Source organism: Gossypium hirsutum, chromosome D11 (genome assembly GCF_007990345.1).
Source record: "Gossypium hirsutum isolate 1008001.06 chromosome D11, Gossypium_hirsutum_v2.1, whole genome shotgun sequence".
In the NCBI taxonomy this organism is placed as follows: Eukaryota; Viridiplantae; Streptophyta; class Magnoliopsida; order Malvales; family Malvaceae; genus Gossypium; species Gossypium hirsutum.
In genome coordinates this window covers 36,226,566-36,249,612 of record NC_053447.1, presented here as the reverse complement: position 1 = coordinate 36,249,612, position 23,047 = coordinate 36,226,566, and the positions used below count along the sequence as shown (strand labels likewise).

The following is a 23,047-nucleotide window of genomic DNA, read 5'->3' as shown; positions in this document are numbered from 1 at the left end:
AGATAAACTCCAGTGATATTGTGGTATCGAGGAGTGGGTATCATGACACCAAGACCTCCAAGATCACAATGTAGCCAATGTTTTGGGTATTGCGACACCTAAAAAACTATAGGGCAATTTTCCAAACAAGCTTAAGTCTTTTTATTTAAGGGCATAATGGTTAATATTAGGTTAAATGTTAGTATATTATAAATACTACTTTATAAGCTTTTGATTTTAGATTTTGTTGGCTAAACATTTTCTCAGTTTCTTAGTTCTGAGTTTAGGTTTTAATTTTTTTAATTTCTCTTCTTTTTTTTTTGTTGTAGTATTTTTAGTTCTTCATTTTTCTTGGAACATTATGGATGGAGATGTATTAAATGCTGGTACTTCATTGGATGTTTATCTATTAATGAGCATTTTCTTAATCCTTATCTTTTATATTTACGCGTACTATGTGTTTGTTAACATGCTTGTGTAGAATTTAAGTTTAATCATATATTTAATTGATTTATTGGTTGATTGATGAGTGGGTTACTTAGCTAAGTTATTATCTATGCCTTGATTGGTTGTTTGTTGAAGTGTATTAAATTGCATATTATACTAGAATTGACACCTCTAGTTGAAGATTTAGATAGACGAGACTGAGAGGAGACTCTATCGTGTAGGACTTTGGTACACTTGTCCCGAATAGTGAAACCAAGATGAGAGCTTAGGTGGTATCTTCTAGTTTAGGATGAGACCAAGAAGAGATTCCTAGCTAAGAGTGGAAAAGAATATAATCATCATAAATTTATTAGCTTAGTTAGTAATCCATGACACATTTACATTGTTTCCGGTAAAAAAGAAGAAAATTAGTTTGGTATTTTTATTTGTTAATTTTGATATAGCTCAAATATTATTTTATTTGAATTTGCACTAATAATTTCCAGCTTGATTATATTAGTTATTACTTAACTTGTAATTAGCTTGATAAGCATATTTACTAATTTGACAATCCTTTGGGTTTGATCATTGGAATACTTAAAGTGTTCCATTATAATAGTTATAAAGATTATACCTGACCTACCAGAATTGCAGTAAAGCAACTTTTAAATTATTTAATATTGTAGACTAATAGCCTCGGTGGACGCATGCTGGGGTGTGGTCAACCTCCTGGGATATTTTGTGTGCATTCATCACGGACTTTGATCCGTGGCCCATGACATTCTCCTCTACTCATTCTTACAAAGCCCTTGTTGCGTTCTTGGAATGAAACTGATTTGAATCGTCTTTGAATTATCTCAATGCCTTGGCTGATTCTTGACTAGCCTCTTTGTCGGGTAGTTCCGCCCCTCAGAATATTTTCCTTGGCTTATGTCTCCATCGTCATTTAACTCAAACTATATTTCTCTCTTGTGCATCTCGAGCGTAAGAGGCTATCGCTCTTACTTGCCCCCATTGTGACTTAACTTGATTAGGATCACCTTGGTCCTTACAAATAGGCTCCGAAATATCCACACTGAGCACTAGGTTAACCTTGAATATTGCTGCAAACTTTAGTTTGTGATAACTCTTGAAAAGAGTTATATTTTATACCTTTAAACCTAGCTAATTTCTTGTACTTAGGTACATTTAGTTGCATTTTAGGACATTTTATTCGTATTTTCATCATTTCATTAGGAGCTTGGACTGTGTTTAAATATTAAGTACTTTTAATTGCTTGTGCTAGAGCTGTGTTTGTTGGTTTGGCAGGTATAGATTGAGGAATGAGAAAGAAAGGAGTGAAGGTTTTTTGGGGCAAAAGGTTGGATATTTTGTCAGCACAGATGTCGTGGTAATTCTAGGAAGACCGGGTCAACACTCAACATACACCAATTTCAGCCCAACTGTACTTGTACTAGAAAAAGCTGCCCAAAAAAGAGGAGAAGATAATCTTAGGTTGTTTAAAACATAATTTAAAAAGAGGAGAGTATAAACATGGGTTGTTAGATTTACCTTAGGGAAAAAGCTAAAAAAAGCCAAAGGAGGAAACCCTAAACAGGAACAATGGTGGAGGTCTATAGGCGAAACTAGAGGATGGCAGTTGAGTAGAGACGAAAAGAGGAAGACGAAGGCAGTCCCTTTCAGCCGCCACAGGACACTGTGCCATTGAGTGTAAACTGGACGCACGAAAGTTGCCTTCCCGTCATTCTTCTATTATTTCTTAACTATTTATCCATGAATTGATTTGATGAAAATGACGTTGAATGATATTTTGATTTTGAATTTTATTGGCCAACCCATGAGCTAAATTTCATATGGTTAGGATTATATGATGAAACATTTATTTTCTTTAATGGTTGAAACATAAATCTGAATTAATTTACGGTTTCATTCAATTATTTTTATTTCTAAATTGTATGCGTGAAATCCCTAGACAAAGACGGTTGTCAAACATGCCCATAAACTAATTTAATTCTAAAAATGTTGGATTAGTTGGATCAAAATTGAATGATATGAGCAAGTAGTCGACAGATAGTTGCAGTAGTCTTTAGACATAGAGCAGTGTTCATACAGAAGGGAACAGTACAGGGTACCCTATTAAAGGCCTATAGACACAGGCAAGGTAACTTGAAGTTTTTGCTCTTGAAAGAAACATAACACTTTAGAACTCTTCTGAGCAGTAGATTGATTACGATTTTGTCGAGGCATTACTGATAGTAAGAGTAGTTTCTTAGTAATTCCAACCTTCCCTATCAAGATTATATATCCGTTATCCCTTACCGTAGTGTTTTTTTTTCCATTGCATCCTTATTTGTTTACTTGTTCAGTTACATAGTAATTGTTACGTCATCATTCTCGTAATTGCCATTGCATTTTTACTCTTGTTTTGCCATAGTATTTCCAAGTATTCATTAATTCCACATATTGCATACATCATTATTCCTTTTAATTGCTACTACATACTTACTATAGCTTTACCGTAGCATTAATCACATTTTGTTATAATAACTTGACCACTTTAGTGCCTCAATTCGACCTTCATGGGAATGATACTCACTTGTCACTTGTTACTTGATTCAACGTGTATACTTGCACAATTCACATATCATATTCAGATGTGACAAGTTTTTGGTGCCGTTACCGAGGATCCACAATTTGGTGTAATTTGGTTTGGTTATTTTACTTAATTCCATTAGTTTTATTTGACTTAGTTTACTTTAATTTCCACAAGTTTGCCATCAGTGCATGAGAAGAGACATTCCTACTAACAAAGAATGTCCTTTTGACCCAGAGATCGAAAGAACTTTATGAAGAAAGCGTAAAGAACTGTGAAAAATGGCTAGGAATGGGAATGATCCCGGTCTCAATGATAATCTGAATAGTCAAGGTGTTAATCCTCCTGTTTAAATGGTCAAAGCACTAATCCTCATGTTTGTAGGGTGATAGATGATTGAGATAGACCAATTTGAGAGCATGTTGTTCCAATTTTGGATGACTTGAATCTAGGGATAGTCAGACCACAAATACAAGCTCAGCAGTTTGAGTTGAAATATGTAATGTTCCAAATGTTGCAAATAGTAGGATAGTTCGGTGTACTACCCACTAAAGATCCAAGACTTCATTTAAGACTTTTTCTAGAGGTTTGTGACTCATTTAGACAACAGAGTGTTCCTGGAGACGCTCTATAACTTAAACTGTTTAAGCATGGCTGAATGCTTTACTGTCGGGGAGAGTGACATCATGAAATGATCTTTGCCAGAGGTTTCTACTACGATATAATCCCCCAAATATGAATGTGAAGCTTAGAAATGACATCACGTCTTTTTTGCACTTAGAGGATAAAACATTATATAAAGCTTGAGAACAATTTAAAGATTTAATTTGGAAATGTCCGATGCATGGATTTCAACACTAGACTTAGATGGAAATATTCTATAATGGGTTGAATGCACATACGAGAATGGTAGTTGATGCATCTACCAATGATACATTATTGGATAAATCTTACAATGAAGCATATGAGATTTTGGAAAAGATTGCATACACTAACTATCCGTACCCTACCACAAGAGTTGGGATGTACAAGAGAGCTGCTGGTACCATGGAGCTGGACGCAATTACGTCATTGATAGACCAGGTATCTTCTTTAGCTAGTATGATCAAAATAATGAAGAAGCCCACTAAAACTTAGAAGATGAAACCAGTCGAACTATCATGCATTTATTGTGGCGAAGATCATATGTTTTATGAATGCCCATCAAACCCATCATTGGTATACTACATGGGTAACTTTAAGTGAAATAATAATCCCTATTCCAACACTTACAATCTGGGGTGGAACTAGTATCCAAGTTTTAGTTGGAATAATTAAGGTGCGGGGAGTTCGCACCATGTTGCAAGACAAAATATCCACAATGCACCGCCCAGTTATAATCATCTGATGCTGAGACAAAATGCTCAACAAGCTCAGTATCATCTTCTAATTCTATTGAATCTTTGTTGAAGGAGTATACGGCCAAAAATAATAATGTGATTCAAAGTCAGGCTGCATCTCTTTGAGTTCTTGAAAATCAAGTGGGGCAAATAGCGAATGCTCTAGATTCAAGGCCATAAGGAGCATTGTCAAGTGGTATTGAAAATTCGAGACCCTAAGGGAAGGAGTAGTGCAAGCCCATCACTCTTAGAAGTGGGACTTAGTTTGATGAAGTTGTGCAAGATGCCACAATAGAGAAAGGAAAATCTAGCCGCAAATAGCAAAATATCTCATAACCTATTGAAGAACAGAAAACACCTGAAAAGGATAAAGAGAGAAATGTTATGGCAAAATCAAGTCATGCTGCCAACAAAAATACCACAACAAAACAATATCAACAACCAGAAGGAAGACCCCCTCTACCTTTTCCTCAGTGATTCCATAATTCTAAACAGAACATTTAGTTTAAAAGGATTTTATATATTTTGAAGCAACTGCACATCAACATACCGTTAATGGAAGCTTTGGAGCAGATGCCCAATTATGTGAAATTTATGAAAGACATATAGTCAAAGAAGCACAATTTGGGAGAGTTTGAGATGGTTGCTCTCACTAAAGGGTGCATAACAATGTTGATGAATAAACTACCTCTAAAGCTGAAGGATCCAGGGAGTTTTATTATCCCCTGTTCAATTGGAAAGCATTATGTTGGTAAGGCGTTATGTGATTTAGGAGCGAGTATAAATCTAATGCTTATGTCTATTTTTAGGAATCTAGGAATTGGGAAAGCAAGACCTACTAAGGTGACTTTGCAATTAGCTGATCGATCCTACTCCCATCTAGAAGGTAAAATTGAGGACGTGTTGGTAAGAGCAGATAAATTTATATTTCCTGCTGATTTCCTTATTTTAGAATTTGAAGCTGATCAAAATGTGCCAATTATTCTTGGAAGACCTTTTCTTGTTACAAGTAGAACTTTAATCGATGTGCAGAAAGGTGAATTGACCATGAGGATGAATGATCAACAATCATGTTTAATGTATTTAATGCATTGATGACAATGAAGAATGCGGTGCCATTGACTTGATAGGAGCAGTAGTGGAGGAAGAGTTCACGAGATTTTGCCACAACAATTCTGATAGTGATGAAGATTCATTTGAGCGGAGACCCTTGTTCACTTTGTTGGAAAAAAATAGACCTTTGAATTTTGATGAACAATGATTGGCAGCTCATCTATATCCACATAGAGCTATTGATGTCAAGAACATGAAAATAGGGGACAAATTTAAAGTTAATTGTAACACCCCGAACCCGAGACCGACACCGGAGTCGAACACGAGGTGTTAACAGACCTTAAACCCCTTATAAAAAAATATTTCCCAGACACTGTCAATCTGCATACTAGTCGCTTTAAAAAATCATATCTTGAGTTCAGAAACTCGGAATCCAGTTCCGTAAATTTTCCCTCAAACTAGACTCATATTCCCATCTACATATTTTTTTCTAGAATTTTTGGTCGCGCCAATTAGTACAGTTTATTAGTCAAAGTCTCCCATGTTACAGGGATCGACTACCCTGACCTTTGCGCATTACGACTTGGGTATCTCATTGTACAGGGCTCCAATACTGATTCCGTTTGTTTATATAGAAATTAGACTCAGAGAGGAATCTATACATATATGGCTTGACTCCTAATTGTCTCTGGTTAATTTGTAATGAATTTCCAAAGTCGGAACAGGAAATCCAGAAACCGTTCTGGCCCTGTCTCACGAGAACCTGAATTTCTCTTAACATACTGTCCGTATGATTGTTTCGTTACTTTCCTATGAAAATAGATTCATCAAGGTTCGTTTACATAATTTATTCACTATTTAATTCCATTCCTACTATTTTTAGTGATTTTCCAAATCTACATCACTGCTGCTGTCAGCATCTGCCTTTAAGGTAGACTTTACCTATTTCATGGTTTCCATGATTCAACTAGCCCTTTTTGCATAAATAGCACAATTTATGAAAGTGATTAACCATTCCCATGGCCAATCCTTGTCAAGCATATCCACACCAAATGATTATAACATTATACTCAAACACATATAAGCCATTTTCGCATGGCTATCCAAAATTATACAAGTCCAAAGGGTCCACGACCCACAACAAACGGGTAGTCCTATACATGCCATTTCGAAGTTCAACCAAAATTGTACCAAAAAGGGGGGGCTTTGATAGTGTGGGCGACTTTGACTTCAAGATCCCGAGTCCGATAGCTGGAGAACCAAATCTATAAAACAGAGGAGCAATGAAACGGAGTAAGCAATTTATGCTTAGTAAGTTTTGAGCAAGGAATTCCAGCACAACAAAAGTATAGCATTCATATAGCTAAACGGATAATTTCATATGCACAAATTTTCGATATCATACTTGCTTCACATTACCAACCCTTATGTACATACACAAAAGATCAACTTAGCCAAAGGCCGGTAGCTCGTTTATCAACTGAGCGAATACTTATTTGTAAGGGCTCAACTAAATTCAAGCACATATGAAACATACCTCAATGTTGGGATGTTTCTAGAGTATTAACTGAAATTTTTACAGCAAGATCATTCATTCCCAAATCACGTACCTTCGGAATTTAACCGGATATAGCTCCTCGTTCAAATGCCTTCGGGACATAGCCCGGTTATAGTAACTCGCACAAATGCCTTCGGGACTTAACCCGGATTTAGTAACTCACACAAATGCCTTCGGGACTTAACCCGGATTTAGTAACTCGCACAAATGCCTTCGGGCTTAGCCCGGAATTAGTATCTCGCACAAATGCCTTCGGGCTTAGCCCGGAATTAGTATCTCGCACAAATGCCTTCGGATCTTAGTCCGGATATGGTCACTTAGCACAAAGCCTTCGGGACTTAGCCCGGACATCATTCAAATAACCATGCACATTTAACAATAAATCATGGCATATTCGTATTTCATTTTCGTTAGCAAAACTCAAACACAAGACACTTATCATTCTTGTAATTTCGGCTCAATAGCCACACACAAAGAGCATGAATTTGATTTGCTTAAAACATGATCTAATCACATCTTAATTTAAGCTCTCTTACTCAAGAACTTACCTCGGGTGTTGTCGAACGATTCCGATAGCTATTCGACCACTTTTTCCTTCCCTTTATCGGATTTATTTCCCCTTTGCTCTTGAGCTTAATTAAACAAATAAATTGATTTAATCATTTGAGCATCGAAAAGAGGAACACAAGGCACTTAGCCCATATTTATACATTAGACATTAAAGTCACATATGTACGGAATCATGAATCAAACTCAACATTTTAGCTAATTTTTCCCCCTTGGCCGAATATGCATGTCTATTTTGGGGCCGATTTCAACACTTAATACATTCTACAAGTATGGTCACTTGTATTGACTAAACACCCTTTTGTTTCAAGTTCAAAACTTGGCTAATACACACATATATACACTAGTAAAGCATCCTCTCCCTTTCCATCAATTTAACACATGCATTACTCATTAATATACAAAAATTATATTCGGCCTTAGCACACAACTTGCTAGCCGATTCTTCTCCATTTAGCAACCAATGCACATATGTGCTCACTCAAAAATGCTAAAAAGAAGATTCAAGAATCATCAATCCACCATCACATGTATCATTACAAAGCTTTACACTTAGCATGCAAATGACATCAACACAAATCCACCTTAGCCGAAACTTAACTCATCTTCATGCCTCATCACCACAACATCAAACATCAACCAAGAATGATGCATCCATGGCCGAGTGTCATTTCCATCACATAGCAAGATTTAGACCATGGGCTAGGTAGAACTCAAGCTAACAACTAAAATATGCATGCATCTCATGGAACATCACCAACATACCTTAGCCTAGTCACATGCATGGCCGAACCTCTTCAACCTTTCTTCTTCCTTCCTCCTTAAAATTTTTGGCCAAGGATGAACCAAAGGATGAGCACTTTTTTTTTGTTTTTCCTTCTAGTTTCGGCAAAATGGGGGGGGGGACAACCACACACTTTTTTTTTTTGTTTTCATCACATTTCCTTTCATTATTATGCCCATGCTCCTTATTTTATTTTTTTTCCACCCATGATGCACCAACAAGACATGTCTATGACATGTCTTGCCCATCACACTTGGTCTACCATGCTTGTCATGGCCGGCCACTACTAATAGGGGGGAATTTGACATGCAAGTCCCCCCTTTTTCCACATGCACTAATAGGTCCTTACGCATTGACCTATCACCTTTTAAAATTTTCTCACATCAGTCCTATTGACTAAATTCACATGCAATCGACTAAATCGAAGCTTGAAATTTTCACACATTCATAATTACATATAATGAGCATCAATTATGATGGTTAATTATTTTTACGACTCGGTTTAGCGGTCCCGAAACCACTTCCCGACTAGGGTCAATTTTGGGCTGTCACAACTCTCCCCCACTTAAGAAATTTTCGTCCCCGAAAAGCTTACCGGTAAATAGGTTTGGGTATCGTTCTTTCATCGAGCTCTCGGTTTCCCAAGTAGTTTCCTCGATCCCGTGTTTGAGCCATAACACCTTCACTAACGGAACCCTTTTGTTTCGCAACTCCTTTACTTCACGAGCTAGGATACGCATCGGTTCTTCTTCATAACTCATATCGGCTTGAATTTCAACCTCTGATGGGCTAATTATGTGCGATGGATCAGATCGATAGCGTCGAAGCATCGAAACATGAAATACGTCGTGAATCTTTTCAAGCTCAGGGGGCAAAATCAATCTATACGCAACCGGTCCAACTCGTTCGGAGATTTCGTACGGCCCAATGAATCTCGGGCTCAACTTGCCCTTACGGCCAAACCTGAGTACCTTTTTCCAAGGCGAAACTTTAAGGGACACTTTATCTCCCACCTGATATTCAATGTCCTTTCGTTTCAAATCCGCATACGATTTCTGACGATCTATGGCTGCTTTCAGACTTTCACAGATTACCTTTGCTTTCTGTTCGGCATCCTTAATCAAATCAACTCCGAAAATTTTACTTTCACCGAGCTCGGTCCAAAACAATGGTGTACGGCATTTACGACCGTACAAAGCCTCGTAAGGTGCCATCTTAATACTTGATTGAAAACTATTGTTATAAGCGAATTCAATCAAAGGTAAATACCGTTCCCATGAACTACTGAACTCGAGGATGCAACATCTCAACATATCCTCAAGTATCCGAATTATCCGCTCGGATTGACCATCGGTTTGGGGGTGAAAAGCAGTGCTAAAAAGCAGCTTGGTACCCAAACCTTCTTGCAATTTCTTCTAAAATCGTGAAGTGAATCTCGAATCTCTATCCGACACGATAGAAATAGGTACCCTGTGTAATCTCACAATTTGAGAAACATACAATTCAGCTAGTTTATCCAATGAAAATTCCGTACGCACGGGGATAAAGTGAGCCGACTTAGTCAGTCTATCAACAACAACCCAAATCGCATCCTTCTTACTTGCTGACAATGGCAGTCCAGACATAAAGTCCATTGTGACTCGATCCCATTTCCACTCGGGTATCATGATCGGCTGAAGTAATCCTGAAGGCACTTGATGTTCCGCTTTCACTTGTTGACATATTAAACATCTCGAAACAAAGTCGGAGATGTCTCGTTTCATACCATGCCACCAAAACCAACGTTTCAAATCGTTGTACATTTTCGTACTCCCCGGGTGAATTGACATTCGGCTACAATGGGCTTCGTTCAGAATCATCGAAATGAGTTCCGAATTCCTTGGAACGCACAAACGACTTCTGAACCTCAAACAATCATCATCATCAATTTGAAACTCCGATTCCTTGTTCGGAACACACTCAGCCCGTTTTGCAACCAATTCATCATCAACTTTCTGGGCTTCACGAATTTGATGAATCAATAATGGTTTGGCTTTTAATTCAGCTACTAACACATTGTCGGGTAGAACAGACAAGTGCACATTCATCGCTCGTAAAGCAAACAATGATTTTCGGCTTAAGGCGTCCGCAACCACATTAGCCTTTCCCGGGTGGTAATCAATGACAAGCTCGTAATCTTTCAACAACTCAAGCCAACGTCTTTGTCGCAGATTTAAGTCTCTTTGAGTCACCAAATATTTGAGACTTTTGTGATCCGAAAATACATGGCACTTTTCACCAAATAAGTAATGTCGCCATATTTTTAAAGCAAATACGATGGCAGCTAGTTCAAGATCATGGGTCGGATAATTTTTCTCATGTGGCTTTAATTGTCTCGACGCATAGGCCACCACTCGACCTTCTTGCATCAATACGCAACCCCACCCAAGTAGGGATGCGTCACTATAAATGACAAACTCTTTGCCTGATTCGGGTTGCACTAAAATTAGAGCTTCAGTCAAATAAGTTTTTTAGTTGATCAAAACTTTTCTGACATTTCTCCGTCCATTCGAACTTAACATCCTTTTGAAGTAGCTTCGTCATTGGTGTGGCTATCATTGAGAAACCTTTGACAAATCGTCGATAATAACCGGCGAGCCCCAGGAAGCTCCGAACTTCGGTAATATTTCTTGGAGGCTTCCAGTTAAGTATGGCTGAAATTTTGCTCGGGTCAACTCGAATACCCGATGCGGATACCACATGACCCAAGAAGCTAACCTCTCTTAACCAGAACTCACACTTACTGAACTTAGCATATAACTGCTTATCCCGCAAAATTTGCAACACTAGTCTCAGGTGCTCAGCATGTTCGGTCTCATCTCTTGAATAGACCAAGATGTCATCAATGAACACAACTACGAACCGATCCAAATATGGTCTGAAGATTCGATTCATCAAATCCATAAATACCGCAGGGGCATTAGTGAGCCCAAACGGCATCACTAAGAATTCGTAGTGACCATATCTCGTTCTGAAGGCAGTTTTGGGTATGTCCGATACTCGAATTCGCAACTGATAATAGCCCGATCTCAGATCTATTTTTGAGAATATTGAGGCTCCCTTCAGTTGGTCGAACAAATCATCGATACGCGGTAACGGATATTTGTTCTTTATCGTCACTTTATTCAGTTGACGATAGTCAATGCACAACCTCATGGTTCCGTCCTTCTTTTTCACGAACAATACTGGTGCACCCCAAGGTGAGAAACTTGGTCGAGCAAAACCTCTATCCTTCAATTCTTGCAACTGAGCTTTCAACTCTTTTAACTAGGTTGGTGCCATACGATACGGAGCCATTGAAATCGGCGTAGTCCCAGGTACAAGCTCAATACCAAACTCTATCTCCCGAACAGGTGGTAAACCCGGTAATTCTTCAGGAAAAACATCCGGGTATTCACAAACCACCGGCACAGATTCGGGTTTCTTTTCTAATTCTTTGTCATCAAGTACATACGCAAGGTATGCTTCGCACCCTTTTCTTACATATTTCTGGGCCAACATTGAGGATATTACAGCTGGAAACCCATCCAAGTCCGTAGACTCAACTCGGATTACTTCGTTATTTGCGCACCTCAAATCAATAGTCTTGCTTTTGCAGTTCACAACTGCATCATGCGCGGTCAGCCAATCCAAACCAAGAATAACATCAAATTCATCAAATAGCAAAAGCATCAAGTCCGTCGGAAAACAGGAACCTCGAATTACTAGGGGACATTCCTTACACACTTTGTCGACAAGCACGTAACGACCCAAGGGGTTTGACACCCGAATTACAAACTCAGTAGACTCAATAGGTAAAGTCTTACTGGATGCTAAGGTTTCACATATGTAAGAATGAGTAGAACCGGGGTCAATCAAAGCAATTACATTAGTATCAAAGAGAGTAAAAGTACCGGTAATAACATCAGGCGAAGAGGCATCCTCGCGGGCACCTATAGCATAAGCTCTAGCAGGCGCACGAGCCTCGGATCTGGTCGTAGCATCTCTAGATCCTCTCTGACCACCACCAGCCTTGCCTGTATTTCCAGATGGTCTACCTCGAGCAGTGGTAGCACCCGATTTCCCACTTTGATTTACATTCTGTTCAGACAACCTCGGGCAACCTTTAATGAAGTGGTCAACTGATCCGCACTTGTAACAGGAGCGGTCAGGGAATCTACAACTCCCCGAATGCCATTTACCGCAATATCGACATTTCGTTCTGTCTCGACGTTCATTCCCAACACTGGCGACCGAAGTGCCTCGTGTACCCACAGGGGTCGATCACGATCTCGTCTAAAAAGGCCCGAAGTGCCTCTAAACTGGCCCGCATCATCTAGAAATTTCTTCGATGCCTGTTGAAGAGACTTTCCCGAGGATCTTTTACGAAACTCTCCAGTTCCCTCATCAACTTTTTGTTTTTCTTTTCTAAGCTCTTCGGCTTTACAAGCTCGCTCGACAAGTACTACGAACTCTCGTATTTCAAGAACGCCAACGAACATTTTTATATCTTCATTCAGCCCATCCTCGAAGCGTTTACACATAATAGCCTCGGACGAAACACATTCCCGAGCGTATCTACTAAGTCTAACAAATTTTCGCTCGTAATCAGTAACTGACATGCAACGTTGCTTAAGCTCAAGAAATTCCTTCCGTTTTTGATCAACAAATCTCTGACTGATATACTTTTTCCGAAACTCAGTTTGGAAAAACTCCCAAGTTACTTGCTCTCGGGGCACAACAGAAGTCAGAGTACTCCACCAATAGTAGGCAGAATCGCGTAGCAAGGAGATAGTACACTTTAGGCATTCATCGGGTGTACAAGATAGCTCATCGAGTACCCGGATAGTGTTGTCCAACCAAAATTCAGCTTGCTCGGCGTCGTCGCTATCCGTAGCTTTAAATTCAATAGCCCCATGTTTTCGGATTCTGTCAACTGGGGGCTTATTTGACCTTATCTGGTCAATTTCCAGAGGTATTGTAGGTGCGGGGGTGGTATTAGTCGGGAATGGAGGTTGTGGAACAGCCGTATTAGTTCGAATGTATTGGTTGAACCAATCATTCATCACGCTATAGAAAGCTTGTCTAGCTTCATCATTCGGGTTACTAGCATTAGGTTGAGAGTCCACCGGCACTGTCCCTTGTGCGGGAGCAGGCGCTACACTCTCAAGATCATCAGCTACCTCTCGGTCGGGATCGGGATCCATTACTATAAATAAACACATTTACAATTGTCAGAAATCACCACACTATCAAATAATCACATAAAATGGCATGTATAGCTAGACCCAACGCATTACGGTAGTCCTAGAATCGACTAAACCGTAGCTCTGATACCAATCAAATGTAACACCCCGAACCCGAGACCGACACCGGAGTCGAACACGAGGTGTTAACAGACTTTAAACCCCTTATAAAAAAAATATTTCCCAGACACTGCCAATCTGCGTACTAGTCGCTTTAAAAAATCATATCTTGAGTTCAGAAACTCGGAATCCAGTTCCGTAAATTTTCCCTGAAACTAGACTCATATGCCCATCTACATATTTTTTTTTAGAATTTTTGGTCGCGCCAATTAGTACAGTTTATTAGTCAAAGTCTCCCATGTTACAGGGATCGACTACCCTGACCTTTGCGCATTACGACTTGGATATCTCCTTGTACAGGGATCCAATACTGATGCCGTTTGTTTCTATAGAAACTAGACTCAGAGAGGAATCGATACATATATGGCTTGACTTCTAATTGTCTCTAGTTAATTTGTAATGAATTTCCAAAGTCGGAACAGGAAATCCAGAAACCGTTCTGGCCCTGTCTCACGAGAACCTGAATTTCTCTTAACATACTGTCCGTATGATTGTTTCGTTACTTTCCTATGAAAATAGATTCATCAAGGTTCGTTTACATAATTTATTCACTATTTAATTCCATTCCTACTATTTTTAGTGATTTTCCAAATCTATATCACTGCTGCTGTCAGCATCTGCCTTTAAGGTAGACTTTACCTATTTCATGGTTTCCATGATTCAACTAGCCCTTTTTGCATAAATAGCACAATTTATGAAAGTGATTAACCATTCCCATGGCCAATCCTTGTCAAGCATATCCACACCAAATGATTATAACATTATACTCAAACACATATAAGCCATTTTCGCATGGCTATTCAAAATTATACAAGTCCAAAGGGTCCACGACCCACAACAAACGGGTAGTCCTATACATGCCATTTCGAAGTTCAACCAAAATTGTACCAAAAAGGGGGGGGGCTTTGATAGTGTGGGCGACTTTGACTTCAAGATCCCGAGTCCGATAGCTGGAGAACCAAATCTATAAAACAGAGGAGCAATGAAACGGAGTAAGCAATTTATGCTTAGTAAGTTTTGAGCAAGGAATTCCAGCACAACAAAAGTATAGCATTCATATAGCTAAACGGATAATTTCATATGCACAAATTTCGATATCATACTTGCTTCACATTACCAACCCTTATGTACATACACAAAAGATCAACTTAGCCAAAGGCCGGTAGCTCGTTTATCAACTGAGCGAATACTTATTTGTAAGGGCTCAACTAAATTCAAGCACATATGAAACATACCTCAATGTTGGGATGTTTCTAGAGTATTAACTGAAATTTTTACAGCAAGATCATTCATTCCCAAATCACGTACCTTCGGAATTTAACCGGATATAGCTCCTCGTTCAAATGCCTTCGGGACATAGCCCGGTTATAGTAACTCGCACAAATGCCTTCGGGACTTAACCCGGATTTAGTAACTCGCACAAATGCCTTCGGGACTTAACCCGGATTTAGTAACTCGCACAAATGCCTTCGGGCTTAGCTCGGAATTAGTATCTCGCACAAATGCCTTCGGGCTTAGCCCGGAATTAGTATCTCGCACAAATGCCTTCGGATCTTAGTCCGGATATGGTCACTTAGCACAAAGCCTTCGGGACTTAGCCCGGACATCATTCAAATAACCATGCACATTTAACAATAAATCATGGCACATTCGTATTTCATTTTCATTAGCAAAACTCAAACACAAGACACTTATCATTCTTGTAATTTCGGCTCAATAGCCACACACAAAGAGCATGAATTTGATTTGCTTAAAACATGATCTAATCAAATCTTAATTTAAGCTCTCTTACTCAAGAACTTACCTCGGGTGTTGTCGAACGATTTCGATAGCTATTCGACCACTTTTTCCTTCCCTTTATCAGATTTATTTCCCCTTTGCTCTTGAGCTTAATTAAACAAATAAATTGATTTAATCATTTGAGCATCGAAAAGAGGAACACAAGGCACTTAGCCCATATTTATACATTAGACATTAAAGTCACATATGTACGGAATCATGAATCAAACTCAACATTTTAGCTAATTTTTCCCCCTTGGCCGAATATGCATGTCTATTTTGGGGCCGATTTCAACACTTAATACATTCTACAAGTATGGTCACTTGTATTGACTAAACACCCTTTTGTTTCAAGTTCAAAACTTGGCTAATACACACATATATACACTAGTAAAGCATCCTCTCCCTTTCCATCAATTTAACACATGCATTACTCATTAATATACAAAAATTATATTCGGCCTTAGCACACAACTTGCTAGCCGATTCTTCTCCATTTAGCAACCAATGCACATATGTGCTCACTCAAAAATGCTAAAAAGAAGATTCAAGAATCATCAATCCACCATCACATGTATCATTACAAAGCTTTACACTTAGCATGCAAATGACATCAACACAAATCCACCTTAGCCGAAACTTAACTCATCTTCATGCCTCATCACCACAACATCAAACATCAACCAAGAATGATGCATCCATGGCCGAGTGTCATTTCCATCACATAGCAAGATTTAGACCATGGGCTAGGTAGAACTCAAGCTAACAACTAAAATATGCATGCATCTCATGGAACATCAGCAAACATACCTTAGCCTAGTCACATGCATGGCCGAACCTCTTCAACCTTTCTTCTTCCTTCCTCCTTAAAATTTTTGGCCAAGGATGAACCAAAGGATGAGCACTTTTTTTTTTGTTTTTCCTTCTAGTTTCGGCAAAATGGGGGGGACAACCACACACTTTTTTTTTGTTTTCATCACATTTCCTTTCATTATTATGCCCATGCTCCTTATTTTATTTTTTTCCACCCATGATGCACCAACAAGACATGTCTATGACATGTCTTGCCCATCACACTTGGTCTACCATGCTTGTCATGGCCGGCCACTACTAATAGGGGGGAATTTGACATGCAAGTCCCCCCTTTTTCCACATGCACTAATAGGTCCTTACGCATTGACCTATCACCTTTTAAAATTTTCTCACATCAGTCCTATTGACTAAATTCACATGCAATCGACTAAATCGAAGCTTGAAATGTTCACACATTTATAATTACATATAATGAGCATCAATTATGACGGTTAATTATTTTTACGACTCGGTTTAGCGGTCCCGAAACCATTTCCCGACTAGGGTCAATTTTGGGCTGTCACATTAATGAACAACCTTTGAAGCACTACTGGGGTGCTCATGTAGAGCGAGACAAACAATCCATTGATCTTCGAGATATTTAACTTTAACATCTTGAAAATTATTTTTATTTTTATTTCATCTTGTCAATTTAGATTTCTTTTAGTTATTTCTGTTTCTTTGTTTAATAAACTACAAAAAGGGATGGCGTCGGTGACACAGTGTAACAACCCGGTTTAAGCTAAATCAGAACAGTGTTTTGTGTTTTATGAATTCTTGAGTATATTTAGTACGAACTTACTAAGCTTTGTAGCTTATCCTGTTTTCCTGTGTTATATAGATTTTGAAAGCTAGCTCGAGTTCGGGAATCCTTCAAGAACACCGTCACACTATCGATCACTATTTCGGTACCTTATAAATTTGTACTTTCGACTTATGGCATGTATAGGCTAATTTCGTTATGGTACATTTTGATTAGTGAATATACAACTATGCGAAAATGGCTTAATAATATTGTTAATGTGTGTCAATATTGTGCCATGTATTGAGCTCATTTTGGAAGTATGTTATATAGTATATAATTGTGTGATAATAAGTATGTCCAAATAAGTTTTCCAATTTCGTTTCTTAATGTTCGGATATGAATATTAAGTCATGCTACAAATGTGTTTCAGAGACATTAAAATGTGGTTATTTCGCATATTACTATGATATTCAAATGTGGCTATTTTTATATGTTATAATGCTGTCCATTTTGAGCATATTGATGCTGTCTAATTTGATGTATAATGCTGTCCATTTTGAGTATATTGATGTTGTCCAATTTGATGTATAATGCTGTACATTTTGAGCATATTGATACTGTCCAATTTGATGTATAATGCTGTCCATTTTGAGCATATTGATGCTGTCTAATTTGATGTATAATGCTGTACATTTTGACCATATTGATGCTGTCCAATTTGATGTATAATGCTGTCCATTTTGAGCATATTGATGCTGTCCAATTTGAGCATATTAAAGCTGTCCAATTTGATGTATAATGCTGTCCATTTTGAGTATATTGATGTTGTCCAATTTGATGTATAATGCTGTCTATTTAGAGCATATTGATGCTGTCCAATTTGATGTATAATGCTGTCTATTTTGAGCATATTGATGCTATCCAATTGATGTATAATGCTGTCCATTTTGAGCATATTAATGCTGTCCAATTTGATGTATAAATGCTGTCCAAAACAGGGTAGGTTACTTATATTTGTATTATGTTGCATAGTTAGTAATTTGTTAATGAAATAAATGTATACAAATAGATGTTTTGATATTTGCTCGGTATATGATATGTACTGATAAATGTTTAAAAATGTTTTAAGTATTTGAATGATATACAATTTTGATTAGTTAAATGGTAATGAAAGGGTTGAAATTCTAAACATGATTTGAAAATGTAATTTAATTAGTAAAGCATGATTGATATTTGGTGTGGATTGTTAATGACCTATGTTTTGACGAATAAATTGTTTTGATCATTAGGTGAGATAATTTAGGGTTTAAATATATATATTTACATACACGTGACGTATATTTATATACAACTATGGTATTTGGTTCATTTTGTTAACTATGAGATTTCAATATTTAGTAATGCTTCATAACCCTAATCTGGCGACGAATACGGGTTAGGGGTGTTACACACAGAGTCCATTGAGACGAATCCTGCCAATAAAGAGAATGCACCAAAAGCACTGGAGGAAGAACCAGAGAAAACAGAGTCTGTCAGCATTGAGATTGATCATGAGGATGAAGAGGAAGTGGAGGTACAAGGTTGCTGCTCGTCAATCAACCTGTCAGATAGAATGAAGCATCTACAATGCAATCCAAGCAAGGAAAATTTTCTTTTTCTTTCATACATATTGCATTGCATACATTTTTCCATGAAATTGTCTATATATAGATAGTGTGCATATATCTATTCATGCATTGAAGATAATGCATCCCTTAGGTTTTGGGGTGTATTGTGCATTTACGTTGCATTATGTATCTAGTATGTATATTCAACCTAGTATAGTTAAGTTGTTTTCCAACGCCATGTGATTATTAAGTACTATTTTGTCTAAGAGAAGTTCAATCTTTACTTGTGATGTTCGATGATGAGCTTTTATTCTTTAGTATATCTAGAACATGTGATAATGGATGAGACGAGTTTAGGTTGGATTGTGTGAAAATTAATTCTTAAAAATGAGATGTCCTATACTCAATTTTTTTCGTTTTTGATTATAGCGAGCGTTTTCTGATGAACTTAGGGTTTTTGAAGCCAAACTCAGTCATTTTGCCACGACATTACTTAAATAAAGGACAGCAGGCACTCCATTGCTTAGAATTGCCGAGTAAGTCAGCACCACTTTGTTTGCTCCATCGTGCTTTTGACTAGAAGGGTGACTCCTAGTAAGAGTGTGTAATAAAGAAAAGGGGCACTCCACTGTAGCAACAGGCTGAGTAGCTAAGGAGGTAGTTGTTTTCTCCATCAATCTTTTTAGTCAAAATTCTTAGTTTCAAGGGTGATTTATATTTAAATTGTGACAGGATTGAGTACTAGGTAATTCGGTGTATGCTCCATTGTGATTATCAAGTCAAAAAATTTTGTGACATGTTAAATACTTTAATATTACATAAAAAAAGAAAAAAATAAAGAAAAATAAAAAGAAAATAAAAATAAAGAAGAAAATAAGAGAAAAAAACAAGTACAAGTAAATATCTTGAAAAGGCTCTGAGAAAGGGTTACAAAGTAACTTGAGTTTAGGTAACAAATGAAATTAGTGCATTAAGAGATATTTGCTATGGCCAAAAAGAATACATGTGTACTTAGGAAATTTTATTTTTAGGGACAAATTTTCTACACTACTTTTATTGTAACGAACCTTTGACATTCGACCAAGTTTTTAGAGAAAGAAGATTTCTAAGAACTGATGTATAAGTTATTCTTTTAATAGGTTAATAGTACAAGATAGTCATATGCAAGGGAAAAAATTTGTGCATTCATTTATTCATATGTATTTTGCTTGAGTACAAGCAGTTTGTAAGCATCTTAGCTTATTGGCTTCAGAACTCTAAAAGGGACCCTGTATCTTTGCCAAGCCGACGGTAAATCATAATCTGAAACACTAGATAAGTGTTTGAGATGTACGTCGCTCATAACATTTACTCTATTTAGCTATCCAACTTGCATCACTAGTTTTTCCACAAAGTCTAATGCGCAACCCACATCTCTCATAGGTGGGAACCCTAATGATAACTCAACAGACTTCATATCAATTTTTTGCGTCTCTAGCATTTCCAAGGTGGCCTTTGTAGCACTCCTCCAATCTACTGAGCCAATTTTCTTTCCACCATGAATATCCTAGGCTAGTTAGAGTACCGACAATACACTGAGTACACCTTTCATGTATTGACTCACCGGCACAATGCATTTTTGTTGTCGAGTATCCAAGATACATATACAATCAGAAAAAAGGAACCAACAGAGCATTAATATTGTCAGGGAAATTCAAGCCAAGAACAAAGATAAAATCATCCTATTGAATTACTTTGAACTCTTCATTGCCTTTCCATTGACTGATTTGTAGCTCAACTCCTTGTGCTACTCCCACTATTGGGGCCTCTTTGAATTTATAGCTTTTATTTATCTTCTTTAGTGACTCTGAGTAGCTTAAATCGCTCTAGGCAATCCCACATCCTATACGGACCACAACATAAGATGCATTTCACTACCTTTTCTCATTCTCTTTGATCTTTTTGGCTTCGACAGACTGCACGATCAAACCAAATCTCATCATTGCTTTCCTTGGCTCATCATCCCCTTCAATGGTAGAAAGCATAGATTTCTTTGGACAATCCCTCACTATATGCAGACTGTCGTAAAGGATGCATTTCATTGGCCCATTTGGTTTGTTATTGAGCTTCCATTTCCCATTATGTGGTTTTCCATTACCATTAATCCTACCATTGCCACCATTGCCATTTTTAAATTGTCCCTTGATTTGCCACAATTCGTTGTGGCAAATTACAACATTTTCAGCACTTAACAAGCTTATTTTCTAGTCGTTTTAGATTATTTTGCTACATTTTCCATTTTTATTAGCTTGTGTTTAATTTTAGTAAAATAAGCGTTTTCACACATATTTTGGAAAAGTAATGACCTAATGGGCCAATACAGGCCTAGGGAAGGACTAACAAGTCAATTTAGTGTGAAGGACACTATTTTTAGGCCAAGAACATCAGGGACGATAAAAATGTCGTGAAACTAGCATGTGGTGTCACAACACAACACTTTGAAGCCAAAGAAGTCACCTATGAAGTTCAATGTCGTGACATCGATCATGTGGTGTCGCGACACCAAAGCGATGAAATGTAAAATAAGTCAAGGGTGTTTTCGTCTGCACAACACATTTTATCCAGCCTTATGGTTTGTATTTGACCTAGTTCGAGCAAGAAACATTGCAATATATAAAGTCATATTTAGGTTAAGTTTATAGGGCCAGTATTTAGAGAGTCGTTTTAGATTAGAACTCTAGGATTAATTTTAGTTTTAGTTTCTTTTCAATTTATTCTTTTATTTCTAAAAACAAAATTGTTCTTCTTGTTCTGACTTGGATTCGATTTGGATCCAAGCTTTCCTTCATTTAGTATTATAAATTTCTATTTTGTTTTTAATTGCAACTGGTGTTATCTTAGTAATTGTCAAAGGAATTTCAGCTTTCGCGCGTAACTCGATATTAAAACGAATCAATATCTCTATTCCCTTTCTTTATTTAAATATTTTCTTTGTATGTTTAATTTTAGTTTAGGGAAAATTCCATCTAGATCTATGAGTGGCTAATTTTCTTAGGGGGATTAATGATCAGAGATGGGAGTAATTAACAGAAGAATTAGGGTTTGTTTTAGTTGGCTTAAATTATGTGTTCTTAAACCCTAGGAAGTAATTTAGGTAAATGAGGTCGAGAGAATAGTGTATCGAGTAGCTCATAAGTTATCCTAGGAAGTAACTGGTCAGTTATTAGTTAATTAAAAAAAACTCAAGTTCTGAAGTTAATTAGGAACATTGACGTGAGTTAATCTTCTTCTTGTTTATTTGAGTTAATTTCAAATGTAACACCCCTTACCCGTATTCGATGCCAGAATAGGGTACGAGGCATTACTAGAACACATACAATTTGCATACGTATTAAACCGAGTTACAAAATTTCATTCAAATTAAGGTTTTCCAAATTATTAACATGCTTTTATAAATCTTTATATTATAACATCAGAATACTATAATTATAACAAGTAGGGCCTACGAGACCCAATACTTACTCATGTAATTCAATGCTTCATTTTTATTTCATTCAATTCCCAATTTCTCATGTTCACAATTCAAATCAATTTCTCAATCCAATATACATTTCAGTACCACCATAATTCTTTTAATTCAAAACATATCAGTAGAAACTTCCATTTAATTCACGTACAATTCAATATCATTAAGTTCAATACTAATACGTATTCACCACTTAACTCAATGTTTATCGATTTTACCCTTCATTAACACATTTATAAAATTCCTAGTATTCCAATGCAAACATCACTTAAGCTTAAATAACAACATCAAATCAACTCACCATCCTATTTTTCGTCATTTTATTCTTCAAGTATGACATTCGTATTTCATTTCATTTCCTTTCCACACCCATTTCCTACGAATATTACACAAAACAATAACATATCATTCAACCATAGTCGCAAGCTAGTGCGTTTAATCCATATACCATTCATGGCCTTACTTCATACCAAATCATATACCAAATATACCATACATACATACTATGAAACTTTATTTTCCAATATGAGCTTAAACCATGATCAATAACATACAAATGTAAGCATCATTTCTATTTCCACGTTTATCGATTATAATCGATCATATAACCAATTATAAAAAAATCATTCATATATATATTTAATTTTCCTCCTCCTCCTCTCCATTCCACATCCTTAGTGTACTTAACATTCTTAGAAATAACATTTTCTATAGTTTCTTTATTCACCCTTATGTATATTCAAAGCTGTCTATCTGAGTATGTATCACTAAATTATTTTATTTGGAGCTACAAAACTCCAAATTAAGAAAATTTAATTTTACATAAAACTAGACTC

The 23,047-nt window shown here is 37.2% G+C and overlaps 1 non-coding gene across 1 annotated transcript; it reads right to left on the bottom strand.

The window, feature by feature from the left end:
• Positions 1 to 3,742: 3,742 nt before the first annotated feature.
• Positions 3,743 to 3,849, bottom strand: LOC121223920 (small nucleolar RNA R71). Its single transcript, XR_005921386.1, has one exon. It is a non-coding gene; the product is annotated as a small nucleolar RNA R71 (small nucleolar RNA).
• Between the last annotated feature and the right edge of the window lie 19,198 nt (positions 3,850 to 23,047).